The sequence below is a fragment of the Myodes glareolus genome, chromosome 6, assembly GCF_982192425.1.
Source record: "Myodes glareolus chromosome 6, mMyoGla1.1, whole genome shotgun sequence".
Classification (NCBI taxonomy): domain Eukaryota; kingdom Metazoa; phylum Chordata; class Mammalia; order Rodentia; family Cricetidae; genus Myodes; species Myodes glareolus.
In genome coordinates this window covers 42681500-42702913 of record NC_142031.1, presented here as the reverse complement: position 1 = coordinate 42702913, position 21414 = coordinate 42681500, and the positions used below count along the sequence as shown (strand labels likewise).

Genomic DNA, 21414 nt, shown 5'->3' with positions numbered 1-21414 from the left:
ATTGGATGCCGAAAAAGCATTTGATAAAATTCAACATCCCTTTATGATAAAGGTCTTGGAGAGATCAGGGATACAAGGTTCATTCCTAAATATAATAAGGCAGTATACTGCAAACCGACAGTGAACATTAAATTAAATGGAGAGAAACTCAAAGACATCCCACTAAAATCTGGAACAAGATAAGACTGTCCACTCTCCCCATATCTCTTCAATATAGTGCTTGAAGTTCTAGCAACAGCAATAAGACGACCTAAGGAGATTAAGGGGATTCGAATTGGAAAGGAAGAAGTCAAACTTTCGTTATTTGCAGATGATATGATAGTGTACATAAGCGACCCCAAAAACTCTACCAAAGAAGTCCTTCAGCTGATAAACACCTTTAGTAATGTGTTGGGAGCCACCTGGAGGCACAGGTGGTCCTGCAGTTTGGAGGTAGCCACGTGGGGCTGAGCAACCCTGCCTGCACCCTTGCCTGCACATGCTCAGACCAGCAGAATGGCATTAACCAATCAGGACAGCGTTCAAGCTGCTCCACCGTTTAAAAGCAGCTGCCTCGGGGCCCAACGCTCTCTCTCTAAGCTTTCTCTCGTCCCTGCTCTATCTTCCCTTCCCCCAATTTTCCTCAAGGGAATGCTCCAAATAAAGATGTGACCAGAGAAGGAATTCTCGTTTTTGGTGGCGTTCATTCCTGCGGGACAGGATGGCCCCCCGCAGTAATGTGGCAGGATACAAGATCAACTCCAAAAAATCAGTTGACCTCCTATACACATAGAACAAAGATACAGAGAGGGAAATCAGAGAAACATCACCTTTCACAATAGCCACAAATAGCATAAAATATGTTGAGGTAACTCTAACCAAGTAAGTGAAAGATCTATTTGACAAGAACTTTAAGGTTTTGAAGAAATATAAAGAGGAGGATACCAGTAAATGGAAAAATCTCCCATGCTCTTGGATTGGGAGGATCAACATAGTAAAAATGGCAATTTTACCAAAAGCAGTCTATAGATTCAATGCAAAATCCCCATCAAACTCCCAGCGAAATTCTTCACAGACCTTGAGAGAACAACATTCAAGTTTATATGGCAAGACAAAAAAACCCAGATAGCCTAAACAATCGTACACAATAAAAGTACTTCTGGAGGAACTACCATCCCTGACTTCAAACTCTATTTCAGAGTGACAGTAATGAAAACAGCTTGGTATAGGCACAAAACCAGGTGTTGACCAATGGAATCAAATCTAAGCCCCAGATCTTAATCCACAAACCTATGAACACCTGATTTTCGACCAAGATGCTAAAACAATACAATGGAAGAAAAAAGCAACTTTAACAAATGATGCTGGCATAACTGGATGTCAACCTGTAGTAGAATGAAAAGAGATCCATATCTATCAGTATGTACAAAACACAAGTCCAAATGGATTAAAGAGCTCAACATAAATCTGACCACAATGAACATGACAGAAGAGAAAGTGAGAAATAGTCTACAAGACATGGGCACAGGAGACCACTTACTAGGTAGAACTACAGTAGCACAGACAACAATGAATAAGTGGAACCTCAGGAAACTGAGAAGCTTCTGTAAAGCAAAGGACACTGTCAATAAGACCAAAAGGCAACCTACTGATTGGGAGAAGATCTTCACCAACCCCTCATCAGACAAAGGTCTGATCTCCAAAATATACAACAAACTCAAGAAACTAGACACTAAAACTCTAATTAACCCAATTAAAAAATGGGGTACTGAACTGAACAGAAAATTCTCAACAGAAGAAATTTGAATGGCCAAAAGTCACTTAAGGTCATGCTCAACCTCCTTAGCGATTAGGGAAATGCAAATCAAAACAACTTTGAGATACCATCTTATACCTGTCAGAATAGCCAAAATCAAAAACACCAATGATAGCCTATGCTGGAGAGGATGTGGTGTGAGGGGAACACTCATCCATTGTTGGTGGGAATGCAAACTTGTGCAGCCACTGTGGAAATCAGTGTGGCGGTTTCTCAGGAAACTGGGAGTCAACCTACCTCAGGACCCAGCAATTTCACTCTTGGGAACATACCCAGGAGATGTCATATCTTACTACAAAAGCATTTGTTCAACTATGTTTATAGCAGCTCTATTTGTAATTGCCAGTACCTGGAAACAACCTACATGCCCCTCAATAGAAGAATGGTTAAAGAAGGTGTGTAACATATACACATTAGTGTTTTACTTAGCGGTAGAAAACAATGACATTTTGAATTTTGCATACAAATAGATGGAAATAGAAAACGCTTTACTGAGTGAGGTAACCCAGACCCAAAAAGAGGAATATGGTATGTACTCACTCTTAAGTGGATTCTAGCCATAATTTAAGGACTTCAAGCCTATAATTCATGATTATATAGAAGCTAAATAAGAAGGTAAACCTAAAGAAAATCATATAGTTATCCTCCTGAATATTGGAAGTACACAAGATTGCCAGGACAAACTTGGGTGCATGGGGGTGGTGGGGTGGGGGTGGATATAAGGGGAGATGGGTAGAGAGAGGGGAGAAGGGGAGGATTGGAGAAAGCTTGGAGGAATGTAATGGGTGGGATGGAGGAAGGGTGAATATGGGAGCAGGGAAGTGAATATCTTAATTAAGGAAGCCATTTTAGGGTTTACTAGGGACTTGTCTCTAGAGGGGTTCCCAGGTCCAAGGAGAGATCCCCAGATTATTCCCTGGGCATCAGAGGAGAGGGTGCTTGAACTGGCCTTGTCCCATAATAATACTGATGAAAATTTTGCATATCACCATAGAACCTTCATCTGGCAATGGATGGAGATAGAGACAGAGATCCATATTGGAACACTGTACTTAGCTCCCAAGGTCCAAATACGGAGCAGAAGGAGGGAGAAAATGAAGGAAGTCAGGATCACAAGGGTTGTGTCCACACACAGAGACAGTGGGACTGATCTATGCAGCTAGGCCAGCTGGACTGCGAGTGATGGAGCATGTGATCCAAATGGACACTCTGAATGTGATTGGCAATGAAGGCTGACTGAGAAGCCAAGGACAATGGCACTGGATTTTGATTCTACTGCATGGACTGACTTTGTGGGAGCCTGGAATGTTTGGATATTCACCTTTATAGTCCTGGATGGAGGGGAGAGGACCTTGGACTTCCCACGGGCAGGGAATCCTGACTGCTCTTAGGACTAGAGAAGGAGGGGGAACTGTGGAGGGGGAGGTTGGGTTGGGGAGGGAAAAGGGATTCGGGGAGGAGGTGGAAATTTTAAATAAACAAATAAATAAATAAATAAATAAATTTTAAAAATAAATAAATAAAAGAAACACATGTCAACCTCATAGACAGACACTACCTCAGAGTAAAGGACTGAGGGAAAGTTTTCCAATTAAATGAACCTAAGAAACAAGTGGGTGTGGTTACTGTAATATCTAACAAAATTGATTTCCAGCTAAAATCAAGCAGAAGAGATGGAGAAGGACACTTTATACTCATAACAGGTGCAATTAGTCAAGATGAAGTCTCAATCCTGAATGTATATGCCCCTAATGTAAAAGCACCCACAATGTAAAAGAAACATTTGTAGAATTCAAATCACACATCAAACCCCACACTCCTTTCTCACCAATGGACAGGTCAACCAGTCAGAAACTTAACAGAGAAATAATGGAACTAATAGATATAATGAATAGATGGGCTTAACAGACATCTATAGAACATTCCACCCAAACAGGAAAGAATATACCTTCTTCTCAACATCTTATGGAATCCTCTTAAAAATTGATCACATATTCAGTAACAAAAGAAACATCCACATATACAAAAAAAATTGGAGATACCACCTGTGTCTTTTTGGTTCACTATGGTGTAGAGTTAGAAATTTAACAACAATTCTACCTCAGAAAGTCTACAAACTCATGGAAAATGAACAGTCAACTATTGAACCACCACTGGGTCAAGGAAGAAATAAAGAAAGAAATTAAAGTCTTCCTTGAATTCAATGAAAATAAGGACACAACATACCAAAACTTATGGCACACTATGAAAGCAATGCTAAGAGGAAAGTTCATAGCGCTAAATGAAGAAAACAGAGAACATTCACATTAGAGACTTAACATCACACCCGAAAGCTCTAAAAAAAAGAAGTAGACTCACCCAGGAGAAGTAGAAGAATAGAGACAATCAAACTGAGGGCTGAAAACAACAAAATAGAAACACAGAACACAATTCAAAGAATCAATGAAACAAAAAAAACTGGTTCTTTGAGAAAATCAACAAGAATGACAAACCCCTATCCAAACTAATCAAAAGGCAGAGAGAGAACCATCAAATTAACAAAATCAGAAATGAAAAGTGGGACATAACAACAGACAATGAGGAAATTCAGAGAAATATTAGGTCTTACTACAAAAGCCTGTATGACTTTAGAAAATGTAAAGGAAATCAACATTTTTTAGATAATTACCATTTATCAAAATTAAATCAAGACCAGGTGAACAATTTAAATAGACCTATAAGTCACAAGGAAATAGAAGCTGTCATAAAAAACCTAACAATGAAAAAAAGCCCTAGACCAGATGATTTTAGTACAGAACTCTTTTAGAACATACAAGAAATGTAAATACCTATACTCCTTAATGTGTTCTACTTAATAGAAACAGAAGAGACATTGTCAAACTCTTTTTATGAAGCCATAGGTACCCTGATACCAAAACTACACAAAGACTCAATCAAGAAAGAGAGTTATAGACCAATGTCACTCATGAACATCGATGCAAGAATGCTCAAGAAAATATTGGCAAACCAAATCTAAGAACACATCAAAAATATCATCCATTATGATCCAGTAGGCTTCATCCCAGAGATGCAAGGTTCAACATTTGAAAATCTATCAATGCAATTCATCATATAAATAAACTGAAAGAAAAAACCCATGTGATCATTTTATTAAATGCTGGAAAAGTATCTGACAAAATTCAACACCCCTTTGTGATAAAGGTCTTGGAGAGATAAGGGATACAAGGATCATATCTATAATAAAAGCAATATACAGCAAGCTGACAGTTAACATTAAATTAAATGGAGAGAAACTCAAAGCCATTCCACTAAAATTATGAACAAGACAAGCCTGTCTACTCTCTGTATATCTGTTCAACATAGTGCATGAAGTTATAGCAATAGCAATAACACAACATAAGGAGATGAAGGGCATTTGTATCAGAAAGGAAGAAATCAAACTTTCATTATTTGCTGATGATATGAGAGTGTACATAAACAATCCCAAAAACTCTAACAAAGAACTTCTCCAGCTGATATACACCTTTAGTAATGTGGCAGGTTACAAGATCATCTCAAATAAATCAGTAGCTCTCCTATACACAAAGGATAAAGAAGTAGAGAGGGAAATCAGAGAAAGGTCACCTTTCACGATAGCCACAAACAGCATAAGTGTCTTGGGGTACCACTAACTAAGGAAGTGAAATATTTGTTTGACAAGAACTCAAGAACTTTAAGGCTTTGATGAATAAAGATTGAAAAGATAACAGAAAATGGAAATGCTCTTGGATACGTAGGATAGACATAGTAAAAATGGCAGTTCTACCAAAAGAAATCTATAATTTCAAAGCAATCCCCATCAAAAGCCAAACAAAATTCTTCACAGACCTCGAGAGAATAATAATCAACTTCATAATGAAAAGCAAAATACCTGGGAGAAACAAAACAATCCTATACAATAAAGTAACTTCCAGAGGCATTACCAACCCTGCCATCAAACTCTATTACAGAACTAAAGTAATGAAAACAGCTTGATATTGGCATAAAAACAGAGATGTTAAACTATGAAATCAAATCAAAGACGCAGATATTAATCCACAAACCTATGAACACTTGATTTTAGACACAGAAGCTAAAATTATACAACGGAAGAGAGAAAGCATCTTTAAAAATGGTGCTAACATAACTGGTTGTCAACCTGTAAAGAATGAAAATAGATTCATATCTGTCATCATGCACAAAACTCAACTCCAAATGGATTAAAGACCTCAATAAAAATCTGAATACACTGACCCTGTTAAAAGAGAAAAAGAAAAGTAGCCTGCAACACATAGGCACAGTAGACTACTTCCTACATATAAATCCAGACAATAAGAAAAACAATGAACAAATGGGACCTACTGAAACTGAGAAACTTTTGTGAAGCAAAGGAAACTGTCATTAAGTCAAAAAGGCAACCTACTGAATGAGAGAAGATCTTCACCATCCCCGCATTAGAAAAAGGTCTGATCTCCAAAATATATAAAGAATACAAGACACTAGACATTAAAATTCTAAATAACCCAATTAAAAAATGGGGTAATAAACTGATCAGAGAATTCTCAACAGAAGAATTTAAAATGGCCAAAAGATATTTTATGATATGTTCAGCTTCCTTATCTATCAGGGAAATATAAATCAAAACAACTTTGAGAAACCGTCTTACACCTGTCAGAATGGGTAAAGTCGAAAACACCAAAGATAACCTAGGCTAGAGAGGATGTAGAGTAAGGGTAACACTCATCCATTGCTGGTGGGAATGCAAACTTGTGCAACCACTTTGGAAATCAGTGTGGTGGTTTCTCAGAAATTTCCAGTCAACCTACCTCAGGATCCAGCAATATCACTCTTGGGAATATACCCAAGAGATGCCCAATCATAGTACACAAGCATTTGTTCAACTATGTTCTTAGCAGCATTATTAGTAATAACAAGAACCTGGAAACACTGGAAACAACTTAAGTGCCCTCAGTGGAAGAATGGATAAGAAAAGTGTGGCACATATACACTTTAGAATTCTACTCAGTGCAAAAAAAAATGGATGGAAATAGAAAACACTTTACTGAGTGAGATAACCCAGATGCAACAAGATGAATATGGTATGTACTCACTCATAAGTGGATTCTAGCCAAAAGCAAAGGACACTGAACCTATAATTCATGATTCTAGAGAAGTTAAATAAGAAGGTGAACCCAAGGAAAAATATATATTTATCCTCTTGGATATTGGAAATAGACAAGATCACAGGGCAAAAGTTGAGAGCATGGGGTGGGAGTGGGATGGGAAGAAGGGGAGATGGGGAGAGAGAAGGGAGAAGGGGAGGATTGGGGAGAGCGCTGAGGAATGGGATGGTTGAGATGGAGGAAGGGTAGATATGGGGGCAGGGAAGAAGACATCTTCATTAAGGGAGCCATTTTAGGGTTGGCAAGAGACTTGGGTCTAGAGGGGTTCCCAGGTGTCCAAGGAGATGTCCCCAGCTAGGTCCTTGGGCAGCAGATAAGAGGGTGCATGAAATGACCTTATCCCATAGCCACACTGTGAATAATTTGCATATTACCATAGAACCTTCATCTGGCGATGGGTAAAGATAAAGACAGAGATCCATACTGGAGCACTGGACTGACCTCCCAAGGTCCAGATGAAGACCAGAAGGAGAGAACATGAGCAAGGAAGTTAGGACCAAGAGGGGTTGGTCCACCCATGGAGATGGTGGGACTGATCTAATGGGAGCTCATCAAGGCCAGCTGGACTGGGACTGAATGGCATGTTATCTAAATGCGCTCTCTGAATGTGGCTTACAATAATTGTAGTCGCAGGGCGATTGGTAAAGAAAAGTCCTCAGACTATCTTGATACAAAATATACAGCCTTAATAAACAGAAGTAAGACTTACAACAGCTTACACCAGAATCCAAACAATCCATCAGGACACTGGAGCCAGGCAAAAAAAGAGAGCGCACTTGCTAAGTTTATAGGCAGGCTTTTGCCTGAGGGCGGCATGCCCCCAAAACAAAATATGATTGGCTGAACTCCCCTATCATCTCTCCCTTTTTTCTAAAATAAGACAGAACCAAACCAAATACAACTATATACAGTAGAAGCAAATAATAAATATAAAGTTACAAACAACAAACAATGTTAAGCAAGAAACATATAACAAAAGTCCTGCTAAACATTCTACCTCAGGGAGTCTAAATAATGTAGATGGTAACTACAACTATCTAATCTTCAACTCCATCAAAGATCTGAGAAGAAAAATAATTTTACTCAAGCAGCACGGAAGTACAAGCAGGAAACTTCCAAAATGTGCAATGAATGGAAGAGACAACTGAATACCTGGGCAATCACCCAAAGTCTTGTATGCAATGTTGAGTAAACCAACTTTGGCTAAGGCCTGATGTAACTGACATGCCATTTTTCAAAGGCAAGAAACCTTTTAGGACTCTCTCACCCTGTCTTAGCAAGATAAGTCAATCCAGCTTTTATCCATTTATGGATATTCTGTAATTCTGTCAGTGATAGAGGTATGGGATTTTTCTTTGCCCAAAGGCCATTTCTGCCAGGAAGAAGACAAGCTCCATGTGGAGTGTCTTTGGTGCTCAACATTCTCTCAAGAGTAAAGCAGTGATGCCAGGAGCGATTGTGTCTCACAACTATAGAACTATGAGTTAGATTAAAGGCCATTTTCCACAGCTCTTCGAAGAGGTTGAAGTTTATACTATCTATACTAATTATGATCTCTATGCACCTAAATAACATGATTAGCCTAAATATAAATATAATAAACATATATGGCTATTGATTTCTATCTATCTACTTGAAGACTAAGAGAATGAACAACTGTGGAATGAGTGAGGACAATGACCTCCAAATGTAAACAATGTACATAAATATCTTAATCAGAGGTAGGAATGTAAATATATGTATATATATTAATACAAATAGAGGTAGAAACATACTCACATACAACATTCAATATATCAATGTACAAAAATCAATACCAATACAATTTTCTAAAAACATTAACTCACAAATACCAATATATTATTATCCCATCACCAATCAATACCCCCCCTTTTTTTGATAGACACCCCTGAGTTTATAAAATACCTCCCCCATTCCCTCATCCCTATATCAATTATAACCAATCCCTAAATGATGCCCCTAAACCTAAGGGCAAATTCTACTGGGAGAGGGAACATCGTCCTCTAAAATTGCTTCCAGCTGTCATGGGGGCGACGTTTCTCTTGAGGGGTCCTGTAAAATTAATTGATGGTAAAATTCCCATATAAACATTTGGTGTGAGAGAGTTGTAAATAGTCTCTGAATAAGTTGAGGAGGTCTGGCCAGAGTGTTGTCAAATATTGTGCATCATCCGGAACCATTTTGTGTAGCTGGTACCAAAAAAACAGGTCTAAAAAATAGCACTATCAACATTATGACGTCATAGTAACCAGGTGGAGTTGGTGTTGTGGGGCCCCATCTTCATCCTAGAAGCTTTAAAGATTACTGCAGGAAAATTTATTGTTCATTATGGGAAAGTTAAACATTATCTACGAAGACATATACAGACATATATATATACATATATATGTATATATTAATAAAGATAGAAACAGATGTGGGGAAAGGCAAAGAAAATATATCAACTACAGTTATTCTGTCCTGTATCTTGGCTCTTCACATGAGACAGAAACTCTGGGATATCTCTTATCAACAGGCTTGGAAATGAAGAGGGACTGAGCCATTGTCCAACTCCAAAACCAGCTCTACATATTTATAAATAAATGCATATTAGTACATATTAAAAAAATAGTAATACTTACCTAAACTATTTGGATTCATTGTTGATGCTCTTTCGGTCGTAGGCGGGTTTTATATTCAATTATCCAGGGTCCCTTGGATCCTTTGAAAATGAGTCTTTTCCTGTGGAGACAAGAAGAGAACCCTGCCCCCAACCTTTATATTTCTTACCTTTGGTGTGATTAATATCCTTGCAAGTGAGTTATCATTTACCTCTTCCAAGAGGCTTCTCCTCTTCAAACTGAACCTTTATTAATTTTGATGGTATCCACAATTTTTCCTCTCCTGTGGAAACAAGAGCAAAACCCCTTCCCCAACACAGCACATCTCCTGGCTTCCACTGAGAGGTCAGCACATCCTTGAAATAAATTGGTTGATTTAATTCAGCAGACTTTTCCAATATCCAATGTCTTTCTGCAGCCGTTGTCCCCGTCTCATTAGCGTTGAGAAAATTCAAGGTTAATAACGCATTATGTAACCTATTCCTGGGGGTATTTTCCACCCCTTTCTGTTTGTTCAACATATCTTTTATAGTTCGATTTGATCTTTCTGTAACTGCTTGACCTGTAGGATTGTATGGTATACCTGTAACATGCTTAATATTATAATAAGCAAAAAATCGTTTCATTTTCCTAGAAACATAAGCTGGACCATTATCCATCTTTATCTGTGTAGGTATACCCATGATGGCCATAACTTCTAATAAATGAGTGAATACTGAATCAGCTTTTTCTGAGCGTAAAGCAGTTGCCCATTGGAAACCTGAGTATGTGTCAATGGTATGATATACATATTTTAATTTGCCAAATTCTGGAAAGTGAAACACATCCATCTGCCAAATTTCATTCCTTTTAATACCCTTTGGATTAGTCCCTGCAGGCAATGGTGTTTGGTTATAAAAAGAACAAGTAGGGTATTTCTTTACAATCTCCTTAGCTTGTTGCCATGTAATAGAAAACTCTTTTTTCAAGCCTTTGCTATTGACATGATGTTTTTTATGAAATTCAGATGCCTGCAGCACACTACCAATCAATAAGTGATCAATATCTGCATTACCTTGTGCTAGAGGACCTGGTAGACCTGTATGGGAATGGATGTGTGTTATATACATAGGGCAAAGCCTGTTCCTGATCATGTCTTGTACCTGGATAAACAATGAGGTCAGTTCTGTATCCTCAGGTATAAATTCAGCAGTTTCAATATAACTCTTTCTGCATATTGTGAGTCAGTAATTATATTAAAAGGTTCTTTAAAAACCCTAAGCACCATAAAAATGGCATATAATTCTGCCTTCTGGACAGAATCATAAGAACTTTGTTCCACTTTACCCAATTCTTCTGATTTGTAACCTGCTTTCCCTGATTTATTAGCATCAGTATAAAATGTACAGGCTCCGGTTATTGGAGCATCACGGACAATTCGAGGAAGGCTCCAAGAAGTTTTCTTTATAAAATTAAGTCTCTTGCTTTTTGGGTAATTGCAATTGATTTCTCCCAAAAAATTAGCACAAGCTCTTTGCCATGGTTCATTGTCTTCCCACAAATTTTTTATCTAATCAGCAGTGAAAGGCACTATAATTTCTGTTGAGTCTATACCTGCTAATTGATGAAGTCTCAATTTTCCTTTTATAATCAATTCAGAGACTTTTTCCACATAAGTTTTTAATTTTTTACTTGGTTTGTGTGGTAAAAAGATCCATTCCAATATAATATCATCTCTTTGCATCAAAATTCCCGTAGGAGAAATTCTGGAAGGCAATATAACAAGAATACAGCTAAGCTTTGGATTTACCCTGTCCACATGAGCCTCCTGTAATTTTTCTTCAACCATTGTCAGTTCTTTTTCTGCTTCAGCTGTTAATTCTCTGGGACTGTTTAAGTCTTTATCACCACCCAAGGTTTTGTTTAAATGGATTATTAGATCAGGTGTTATCCCAACAGCCGGTCGTAGGCTGGAGATGTCTCCTAATAATCTTTGAAAATCATTAAGAGTTCGTAACCGGTCTCTCCTGATTTGTGCCTTTTGAGTCTTAATTCTTTGTAAACTTATTTTATAAGCTAAATAATTAACAGAATCTCCTCTCTGAATTTTTTCAGGAGCAATTTGCAATCCCCATTTAGGTAACACTATTTTTACTTCTTCAAACAGCCTTTCTAAGGTATCTTTATTTTTATCAGAGATCAGGATGTCATCCATATAGTGGAATATTATGGACTTAGGAAATCATTTGCGTATAATTTTTAATGGTTGACTTACAAAATATTGGCACAGGGTGTGAGAGTTTAACATTTCCTGTGGGAGTACGGTCCACTGCTACCTCCTTGCAGGCTGAGAGTTATTATAATTAGGCACTGTGAAGGCAAACTTTTCTCTATCTTTTTCTTGTAAAGGTATAGTGAAGAAACAATCTTTCAGATAAATAACTATAAGAGGTCATCCCTTTGGTAACAGGGAGGGCAGAGGAATTCCAGATTGCAAAGGGCCCATTGGTTGAATAACCTTGTTGATAACTCTAAGATCTGTCACCATTCTCCATCTACCAGATTTTTTCTTAACAACAAATACAGGAGAATTCCAAGTGCTGGTAGATTCTTCTATATGTTCAGCATCTAATTGCTCTTGTACCAGCTGTTCTAAAGCCTGTAACTTTTCCTCAGCTAAAGGCCATTGTTTAGTCCATATTGGTTTCTCAGTCAACCATTGTAGAGGCATGGCTGTTGCTACCTCTGAAGGGCAATCAATTGTGTTGTGTTCTTGTATAGTTCTAATGGCTGGTTTCTGCCATCTGTAATATCTTGTCATATTTTCCTCAGGAATATAGGCTCTGGAAGCAGCAGGAATGTTAATTTGGGTATTCCATTGCTGCAATAGGTCACAGCCCCATAAATTCACTGCAATATTGGCTACATATGGCCTTAGTTTTCTTATTTGTCCATCCGGATCTGTACAATTGACCCATCTCGTGCTTTGTCTTATTCGAGATAGCGTTCCAAATCCTAGGAACTGAATATCTACCTCCTGAAGAGACCAATGCATATGCCAAGATTCTGGAGTAATGATACTTACATCTGCACCTGTGTCCAGTAAACCAGTAATAAATTTGCCATTTACACACACTCTTAGCTTTGGTCTTTGTTCATTTATAGAAGTCTGCCAAAATATTCGTTTACTTTGTCCTCTTATATTTCTTGATTCATTCACCACATTTAACTCATCCTTCAGGCCGTTATTGCTTTTAACAGCAGGCATGGGGCATTCTAATTTCCCTGAAGAGGCATGTTCTCTGCAGTGATCGGAAATGACTGGACCACATTTGCCATGGGGGCCTTCGAGAGGCCCCCTATTGAGTTTCCCAATGGCAACGTGTTGCCCTGTTTATCTCTTGTTGACCTACATTCATTTGTCCAATGCCTGCACTTTCCACATCTCCTATATAAACCTGAAGGCTGAGTCCTCCTATTCCTGTTATTCCTAGAAGAGGCATTATTCCTGGAATTCCATTGTCTGCAGCCCCTTTTCATGTGTCCCATTTTGCCACAGTGAAAGCATTTTGTAATCTGATGTTTCCTTTTACCTTTGGAAATTGCTTCCTGCACCTATGTTTCATTGCCATAATCAAATGTATCAACATTCATTGTATGTAATTCCCATTCATCCAAAGCTGATCTGATCTTTAAAGGCCCCAGGATCCTTTTGCATTCTATGTTGGCATTCTCAGAAGCCAAAGATTCAATTACTATATTTCTTGCTTCTGGATCAGGTATCCCTATTTGTACAGCCTTAGTTAGTCTTTGTAAAAAGTCACTAAAGGGTTCTCTCTGACCCTGTTTTACCCTGATATATGATTCTACACTCTGACCTGAGTCTTGAACACTGCCCCAGGCCCTTAGAGCTGCAGTAGCACATATGGATAAAATGTTTTCATCATAAAGAGCTTGTTCCTGAGGATCAGAGTAAAGTCCTTCCCCTAGAATTTGATCTAGAGAAACCTCAATTCCTTTCGCTGATTCTTGTTGTTGTAAGTCTGGCCTCTTGCTTGAATAGGAATTTGAAATGCCATAAAGGTTCATTCTCCAGGACAGCTGAGTTCAGCTGATTCCAATCTTGAGGGGTTTCCCTGCTGCTGAGAGCCCAGGATTTTAACATCTCTCTAACAAAGGATGAATGTAGTTTATAATTCACAATTGCTTGTTTAAATTCTTTCAGATCATTCATACGTATAGGCTCCGATGTATGTTCTTTAATGACCTTAGGGTTTTTGGAACCAGTTATCTTTTCTGATGTTATTACTAGAAAGGCAGGTATAACTCTATGTAGACTCAGAGTTTTCGGAGGTAAATGTTGCCTTTCTACCTTTTGCTCCTGTTCATCAGAGTCTATGATTTCCTCATTCTTATTAAATCTGCTCACCATTGCCTTCTGTAAATCCTGAATCTCCTGTCCAGTATTATGCTCCAAAGCCTTCATTAACAATTCTAAGGCATGGAGCTTGTCCATCAGAAACAACATTTCCTCTGTGGACACTATCACCTTCATTGATAATTCTAAGGCGTGGAGCTTGTCCGTTAGAGATACCATATCCTCCTTGAACATAATCCTCATGACATGTACTGTGCCTTCTTGTATGGAAATCCTGTCAATTAATCTATCATACCCTTTTGATAAAGTCCGATTTTCACATTCAATGGTTTTAATCCTCTCAGCTAATGTTTCAGCACTTACAGTCACAGACTGGAGGTTACGAGTCATTTTGGTTGTTCCCTCCTTGAGAGCTCCAAACTCTGATCTAGTCTCTTCCTTGAAAACTCCAAACTCTTTTTTGAGGAGGTTGGTGTCAGTCTGAATTGTCCTTAAGGTTTTAATCTCTGCCCTCAGCATTGCTGATTCAATCTTGAAGGACTGCATCATTCTTATAAAATATCCAAACACCAGAAAAGCGACAAGTCCCAGAAATAACCAAGTAAGAGGAATATCAGAAACCTCATGGAGGATATCCTCCATGGCGCAATTAAAAAGACCATTGAATTTTTGGATAGTAATATTTTCTGACATGTTCAATCTAAAGAAATTGTATTTTTTTATTTGTTTTCAACTAAAAAGAAAAATCATACCTGTAATGACCCTTGCCTGCCGGTAAGTGGCGGGGGCACACCTGAATCCACGTGGCAATGGTGCCGACCCGGAAAGATTCTGAAATATATATAAACTCAAATCCAGAGGTTACTTTCAGGCTAGCAGCGCAAGCCAAACTCAGCTGAGGCTGCAGGAAATACACTGCCCGAGTGGGGGTAGAGCTGCCGCTTGCCCGAGTTCCGAGGCTTTTGCAGAAGCCGGAAAATCCCTGGCCCGATTCTATTGAACGGAGCTGGGATCCAGTGCAGGCTTTACTGTAAAGGCCGCCAGGTGCTGTGTGAGTGCTCAGGCTGCTAGGCCTGCACCACAAGGTGGGGAAAAGGGCCCACGTTTGGGAAACAAAATGTAGCCACAGGGCGATTGGTAAAGAAAAGTCCCCAGACTATCTTGATTCAAAATATACAGCTTTAATAAACAGAAGTAAGACTTACAATAGCTTACACCAGAATCCAAACGATCCGTCAGGACGCAGGAGCCAGGCGAAAAAGAGAGCTAGCAAAGCACACTTGCTAGGTTTATAGGCAGGCTTTTGCCTGAGGGCGGCATGCCCCAAAAACAGAATATGATTGACTGAACTCCCCTATCAGATAATGGCACTATGTTTTGATTCTACTGCATGTACTGGCTTTTTGAGAGCCTAGTCTTCTTGGATGCACACCTTCCTAGACCTCGATGGAGGAGGGAGGCCCTTGCACTTACCACAGGGCAAAATACCCTGACTTCTCTTAGGACTGGAGAGGGAGGGAGAAGGGTAGTGGGGACAGTGGGAGGGAAATGGGAGGAAGGGAGAAGGTGAAAATTTTTAATAAATAAATTTAAAAAATTTTAAAAAGATAATATCCTCTAATATTTTAATTATAGAAGGGATTAAAAATCATAACAGATTATTTAAAGTCACAGGATCTCAAAATCAAGCAACAGTCCCTGTAATATCCCAACATTGAGTGTTCCAAAGTTTACTTAGTAATGGAATTCAGTGAACGGTCTTCTCTTCATAACCAGGCCATAGTCCATGTCCACCTAGGAGCCATTATCTGCTATTCTTTGTTAACACAAATTCCTGAGAGGCCCAAAGGGTTCACAGGCTTAGGTTTAAGCAATGTATTTTTCTGCTTGCATTACACCCTGATTACCCAAATCTTTTTTCCTTTGGGGATCCTTCGAACCAAACCACCCAACTCTCTTGATCTATATTGCCCCAAGACTTCCATGACAGTCTTCATTTATTTGGACAGACACTATCACAGGAGCTATCTGAATTGTCTTACTTACAGGTTAATGTCCTCCAACATGCAGATAACATCTTCCATTGTGCCTCTCTTGATGCCATCTTTACGGAAGAAATCACATAAGCACTTGGAGAATGCACAGTATACTCTTGAATTACCACTGATTTATTCAAGAAATCAGTGAAAGAACAATACCTAGAATTAAATGAAAATAATAGTATAGCTTTCCATCATGTTTGGAATGTAACTACATGATGGCAAGGAAAGTTTATGACTGTAAATGCCTACTTAGCAAAAGAGAAAGACCTCAAATAATGGCCAAATTCAGAGAGATCTCAAGTAAATACTTAATGATGAGCCTCAAGGTCATAGTAAAAGCTCAAGCTAAACCAAAGTCAATCGATGGCAAGAGGTGATAAATATCATGGCAGAAATTAATGAAATGGATTTAAAAATAACAATGTATAGCATTATTCAAAAACATTGTTCTTTGAATAAATACACAGTCAACAGCAAGAGAAATAGACCTATATTAATAAAATAGAGCTATAAGGGAGGGTCCTGCAATATATGCAAGTAAATTGAGATGGTCATTGGGTAGTATTTTAAAGTATTATACTCCCCCAAACAGAAAAATCTTAAAGAAATGGATATATATCTAGACACATATGACATAACCACATTGAATCACAATGAAATCAGCAAATTTAACATAACCATAGCAAGCAACTCTATTGAAGTAACAATATAATGACTCTCAACAATAAAGCTCACAACTGGAGGGATTCTCTGCCAAGTTCTGCCAGACCTTTAATGAATAGCTCACACGAATGCCCCTGTAAATGTTCCATGCTATAGAAAAGGAAGAAATAATACCACTATAAAGTCAGCATTTCCCAGATAACAACACAAAGTCATAAGGGGAAAATTACAAAAAGACCAATTTCCCTGACTAACATAACCCACCCACACAGAAAAAAACCCTGCAATTAAATCTAAGAATAAGTTGAGAGGGGTCCACATTATGACCAAACTGGTTTCAATCCAGGGATGAATGTTTGGTTCAAAAACAGAAATCATCAGGGCAGTGTGGAACATGCCTTTAATCCCAGCACTTGGAGAGGCAGAGGCAGTGAGATTTCAGTGAGTTTGAGACCATCTTTACCCGGTCTACAGAGTAAGTTCCAGGAGAGTCTGATCTATACAGAAAAACACTGTCTTGAACCTGGAATGAGAAAAGGTTGAGAACCCACTCTCTGACTCTTACTCCATGCAGTGCTCAGAGCCTCAGTCAGAGTAAAAAGGGAAGACAGAGAAATGAAATGAATATCAACAGTAAATGAAAGAGTGAAATTATACAAATTTTTGCATAATTTAATTTTTTCATTATCTCTGAGCTGTCAAGGTCTATTATTTTATTATTGTTTATATATTTTTCTCCACTCCCCTCCCTTCCTCCCCCTTCCCTTCTACCCTATACCACTGTCCTCATGCTCCAAATCTACTTAGGAGATCTTGCCTTTTTCTACTTCCCATGTAGATTAGATCCATGTATATCTCTCTTAGCATCATCCCTGTTGTCTAGGTTCTCATGTATTGTGAATTGTAGGCTGATTTTTCCTTGCTTAATGTCTATAAGATGCTTATGAGTGGGTACATATTATATTTGTCTTTCTGAGTCTGGGTTACCTCACTCAATATGATGTTTTTCAGATTCATCCATTTGCCTACAAATTTCAAGATGTCATTATTTTTTCCACTGTGTAGTACTCCATTGTGTAAATGTATCACATTTTTTATCTAAATGGAAAACTACAAAGCAGGAAAGGATCTTCTCCAACCCCACATTGCACTTGATTTCAAAATATAAAAAGAATTCAAAAAACTGATCATCAAATAAATACATAGTCCATTCAAAAAATGGGTACAGACTGAAGCAGAGAACTCTAAACAGACAAATCTAAAATGGTCAAAAAACACTTAAGGAAATTCTCAATATCCTTAGCCATTAGAGAAATACAAATCAAAACAACTCTGAGATTCCATCTTACACCTGTAAGAATGACCAAGATTAAAAACATTGATGACATCTGATTCTGGAGAGGATGTGGAGTAAGGGAACACTCCTCCATTGCTGGGGGGAGTTCAAAATTGTACAATTGTTTTGAAAATCAGTATGGCAATTTCTAAGAAAATTAGGAAACAGCCTACCTCAAGACTCAGCAACACCACTATTGGATATATACCCAAAGGATGCTCAATTGTACCACAAGGACATGTGGTCAGCTATGCTCAGTGCAGCATTATTTGCAATAGCCAGAATTTGTAAGCAACATAATATGTTTTTAAATTTAAAAGAGTCTCAAAACTTGACCATAAAATTCTTAACCTGAAAATATTTTCAGCAAAGAACAGGATATAAAGTCAACATATGACAGTCAGTAGTATTTCTGTGTAATAGTAACAGAGCTTTTAAAAAAAATCTGTGGAAATAAACATGACTCTGGACAATGAGGCTGGAATCTCAGAAAGCTAAGGAATGGACTGTATCCAGTCATCAAGGCCACAGCTTTAATTTTCTCCATATTGCTAAGCAAATTAAAGACTCATGTGGGTGAACTTCTAGCCGACTTCCATTGGAGGAGGGGTGAGTTTTCTCCTGGCTAGAGGGCTTCCTCTAGGAGGAATTCAGCCTTTCCCCGCCCCCCTCGACAATCTGGTCACCAGGCAGAGGCGACTCCTCCCTGCAGAGCTCTCCTGAATCCCATCCCAGCCTTTATCCAGCTCAATCACATTCCTGGCCAGCAAGAGAGAGTGAACTTCTAGCAGACTTCCATTGGAGGAGTGGTGAGTTTTCTCCTGGCTGGAGGGCTTCTGCTAGGAGGAATTCAGCCTTTCCCCGCCCCCCTTGACAATCTGGTCACCAGGCAGAGGCGACTCCTCCCTGCAGAGCTCTCCTGAGTCCCGTCCCAGCATTTATCCAGCTCAATCACATTCCTGGCCAGCAAGAGAGAGTGAACTTCTAGCAGACTTCCATTGGAGGAGTGGTGAGTTTTCTCCTGGCCAGAGGGCTTCTGCTAGGAGGAATTCAGCCTTTCCCCGCTCCCCTCGACAATCTGGTCAACAGGCAGAGGCGACTCCTCCCTGCGGAGCTCTCCTGAATCCCGTCCCAGCCTTTATCTAGGTACACCTTCCTCTCTTCCCCTCTTCCCTCTGGGGCCACAAGATCTCCCCAGAGCACCTCCCTTGCTCGCTGGGCCTGGGTTGTGAGTGCAACCCGGTAGTAGGGAGTGCCTGTGTTTCAATAGACTGCCTGAGGAAAGGTAGGCCTTCTGTCAGTGAATTCCCTGCCCAACAAGGGAACCTGACCTGGTACTAGAAGATCCAGTAGAGAGCATTTGAAGGAAGAGATGGGCAGATGCCAAGGCAAGAACTCCTCCAACAATCTAAAAAGCAACATGAAAACACCAGAACCCAATGACCCTACAATAGAAGGACTTGAACCTCTTAATTCAGAAGAAGCGGGAAAAAATGCCCTTATGAAAGTAATAGAGTCCCTTAAACAGGATATGAATAAATCCCTTAAAGAACTGGATGAGAAGTATAACAATAAGATTGAAGAAATGAGTAAAGAAATGGATGAAAAATATAAAAAAAACATCGAAGAAATGAGTAAATCCATGAATGATATACTAGGAAACCAAGAAAAAACAATCAAACAGGTAATGGAAACAGTTCAAGAATTGAAAACTGAAATGGAGGCAATGAAGAAATCAAAAAACGAGGGCCGGAAGGATATGGAAAATCTAGGTAAACGAACAGAGACTACAGAATCAAGCATAACCAACAGGCTAAAAGAGATGGAAGAACGAATCTCAGAGTCTGAAGATACCATAGAGAAAATAAATGCTCTGATCAAAGAAAACAGCAAATCCAACAAATTCTCATCACAAAACATTCAAGAAATCTGGGACACAATAAAAAAACCAAATCTAAGAATAATACGGATTGAAGAAGGAGAAGAACTGCAGATCAAAGGACCAGAAAATATATTCAACAAAATTATAGAAGAAAACTTTCCCAATCTAAAAAATGATATCCCTATGAAGGTTCAAGAAGCATACAGAACACCGAATAGGCTTGATCAAAAAAAAAAACATCCCCTCACCATATATTAATCAAAACACAAAACATACAGATTAAAGAAAGAATATTATGAGCTGCAAAGGAAAAAGGGCAAGTAACTTATAAAGGTAAACCTATCAGACTTACACCAGACTTCTCTATGGAAACCATGAAAGCCAGAAGGTCCTGGATAGAGGTACTGCAGAAACTAAGAGACCATGGATGCAAGCCCAGACTAATATACCCAGCCAAGCTATCATTCACTATCAATGGAGAAAACAAAATATTCCAGGATAAGAACAAATTTAAACAATTCGCAGCCGCAAACCCAGCCTTACAGAAAGTAATAGAAGGAAAATCGCAACCCAAGGAGTCCAACATTGCCAGCACTGCTTACAATAACTCAGACATCTAGCGACCCTTCGCGAGCTTAACTCAAAGAAGGGACACATACAAACTCTATTAATCAAACAAACACAAAGTAATAATAACCGGAGTCAACAACCACTGGTCATTAATATCACTTAATACTAATGGACTCAATTCACCTATAAAAAGGCACAGACTAAGAGACTGGATACGAAAACAGGATCCAACATTCTGCTGTTTACAAGAAACACACCTCAACCACAAAGACAGACATTTACTCAGAGTAAAGGGTTGGGAAAAGGTTTTTCAAGCAAACGGACCTAAGAAACAAGCAGGTGTGGCCATTCTAATCTCCAACAAAATTGACTTCAAAATAAAATCAATCAGAAGAGATGGAGATAGACCTTTTATACTCATAACAGGAACAATTCATCAGGAGGAAGTCTCAATCCTGAATATCTACGCCCCTAATATAAAGCCTCCTACTTATGTAAAAGAAACACTTCTAGAACTCAAGGCAGTCATCAAACCACACACACTAATAGTAGGAGACTTCAACACTCCTCTCTCACCAATGGACAGGTCAATCAGACAGAAACCTAACAGAGAAATAAGAGAATTATTGGAGGTATTGAATCAAATGGACTTAACAGACATCTATAGAACATTCCACCCAAATAGGAAAGAATATACCTTCTTCTCTGCAGCTCATGAAACCTTCTCGAAAATTGACCACATACTGGGTAACAAAGCAAACTTCCACAGATACAAAAAAATATTAGTAACCACCTGTGTCTTGTCAGACCACCATGGATTAAAGTTAGAATTCAAGAACAGTGCTACCCCCAGGAAGCCATCAAATTCATGAAAGTTGAACAGTCAACTACTGAATCACCCCTGGGTCAAGGAAGAAATAAAGAAAGAAATTAAAGTCTTCCTTGAA

General features: G+C 38.8%; 1 gene segment (V, D, J or C); it reads left to right on the top strand.

The window, feature by feature from the left end:
• LOC125403929 (Ig kappa chain V-III region MOPC 321-like) overlaps positions 1-21414 on the top strand; it is a 456525-nt gene that overhangs the window by 117693 nt on the left and 317418 nt on the right.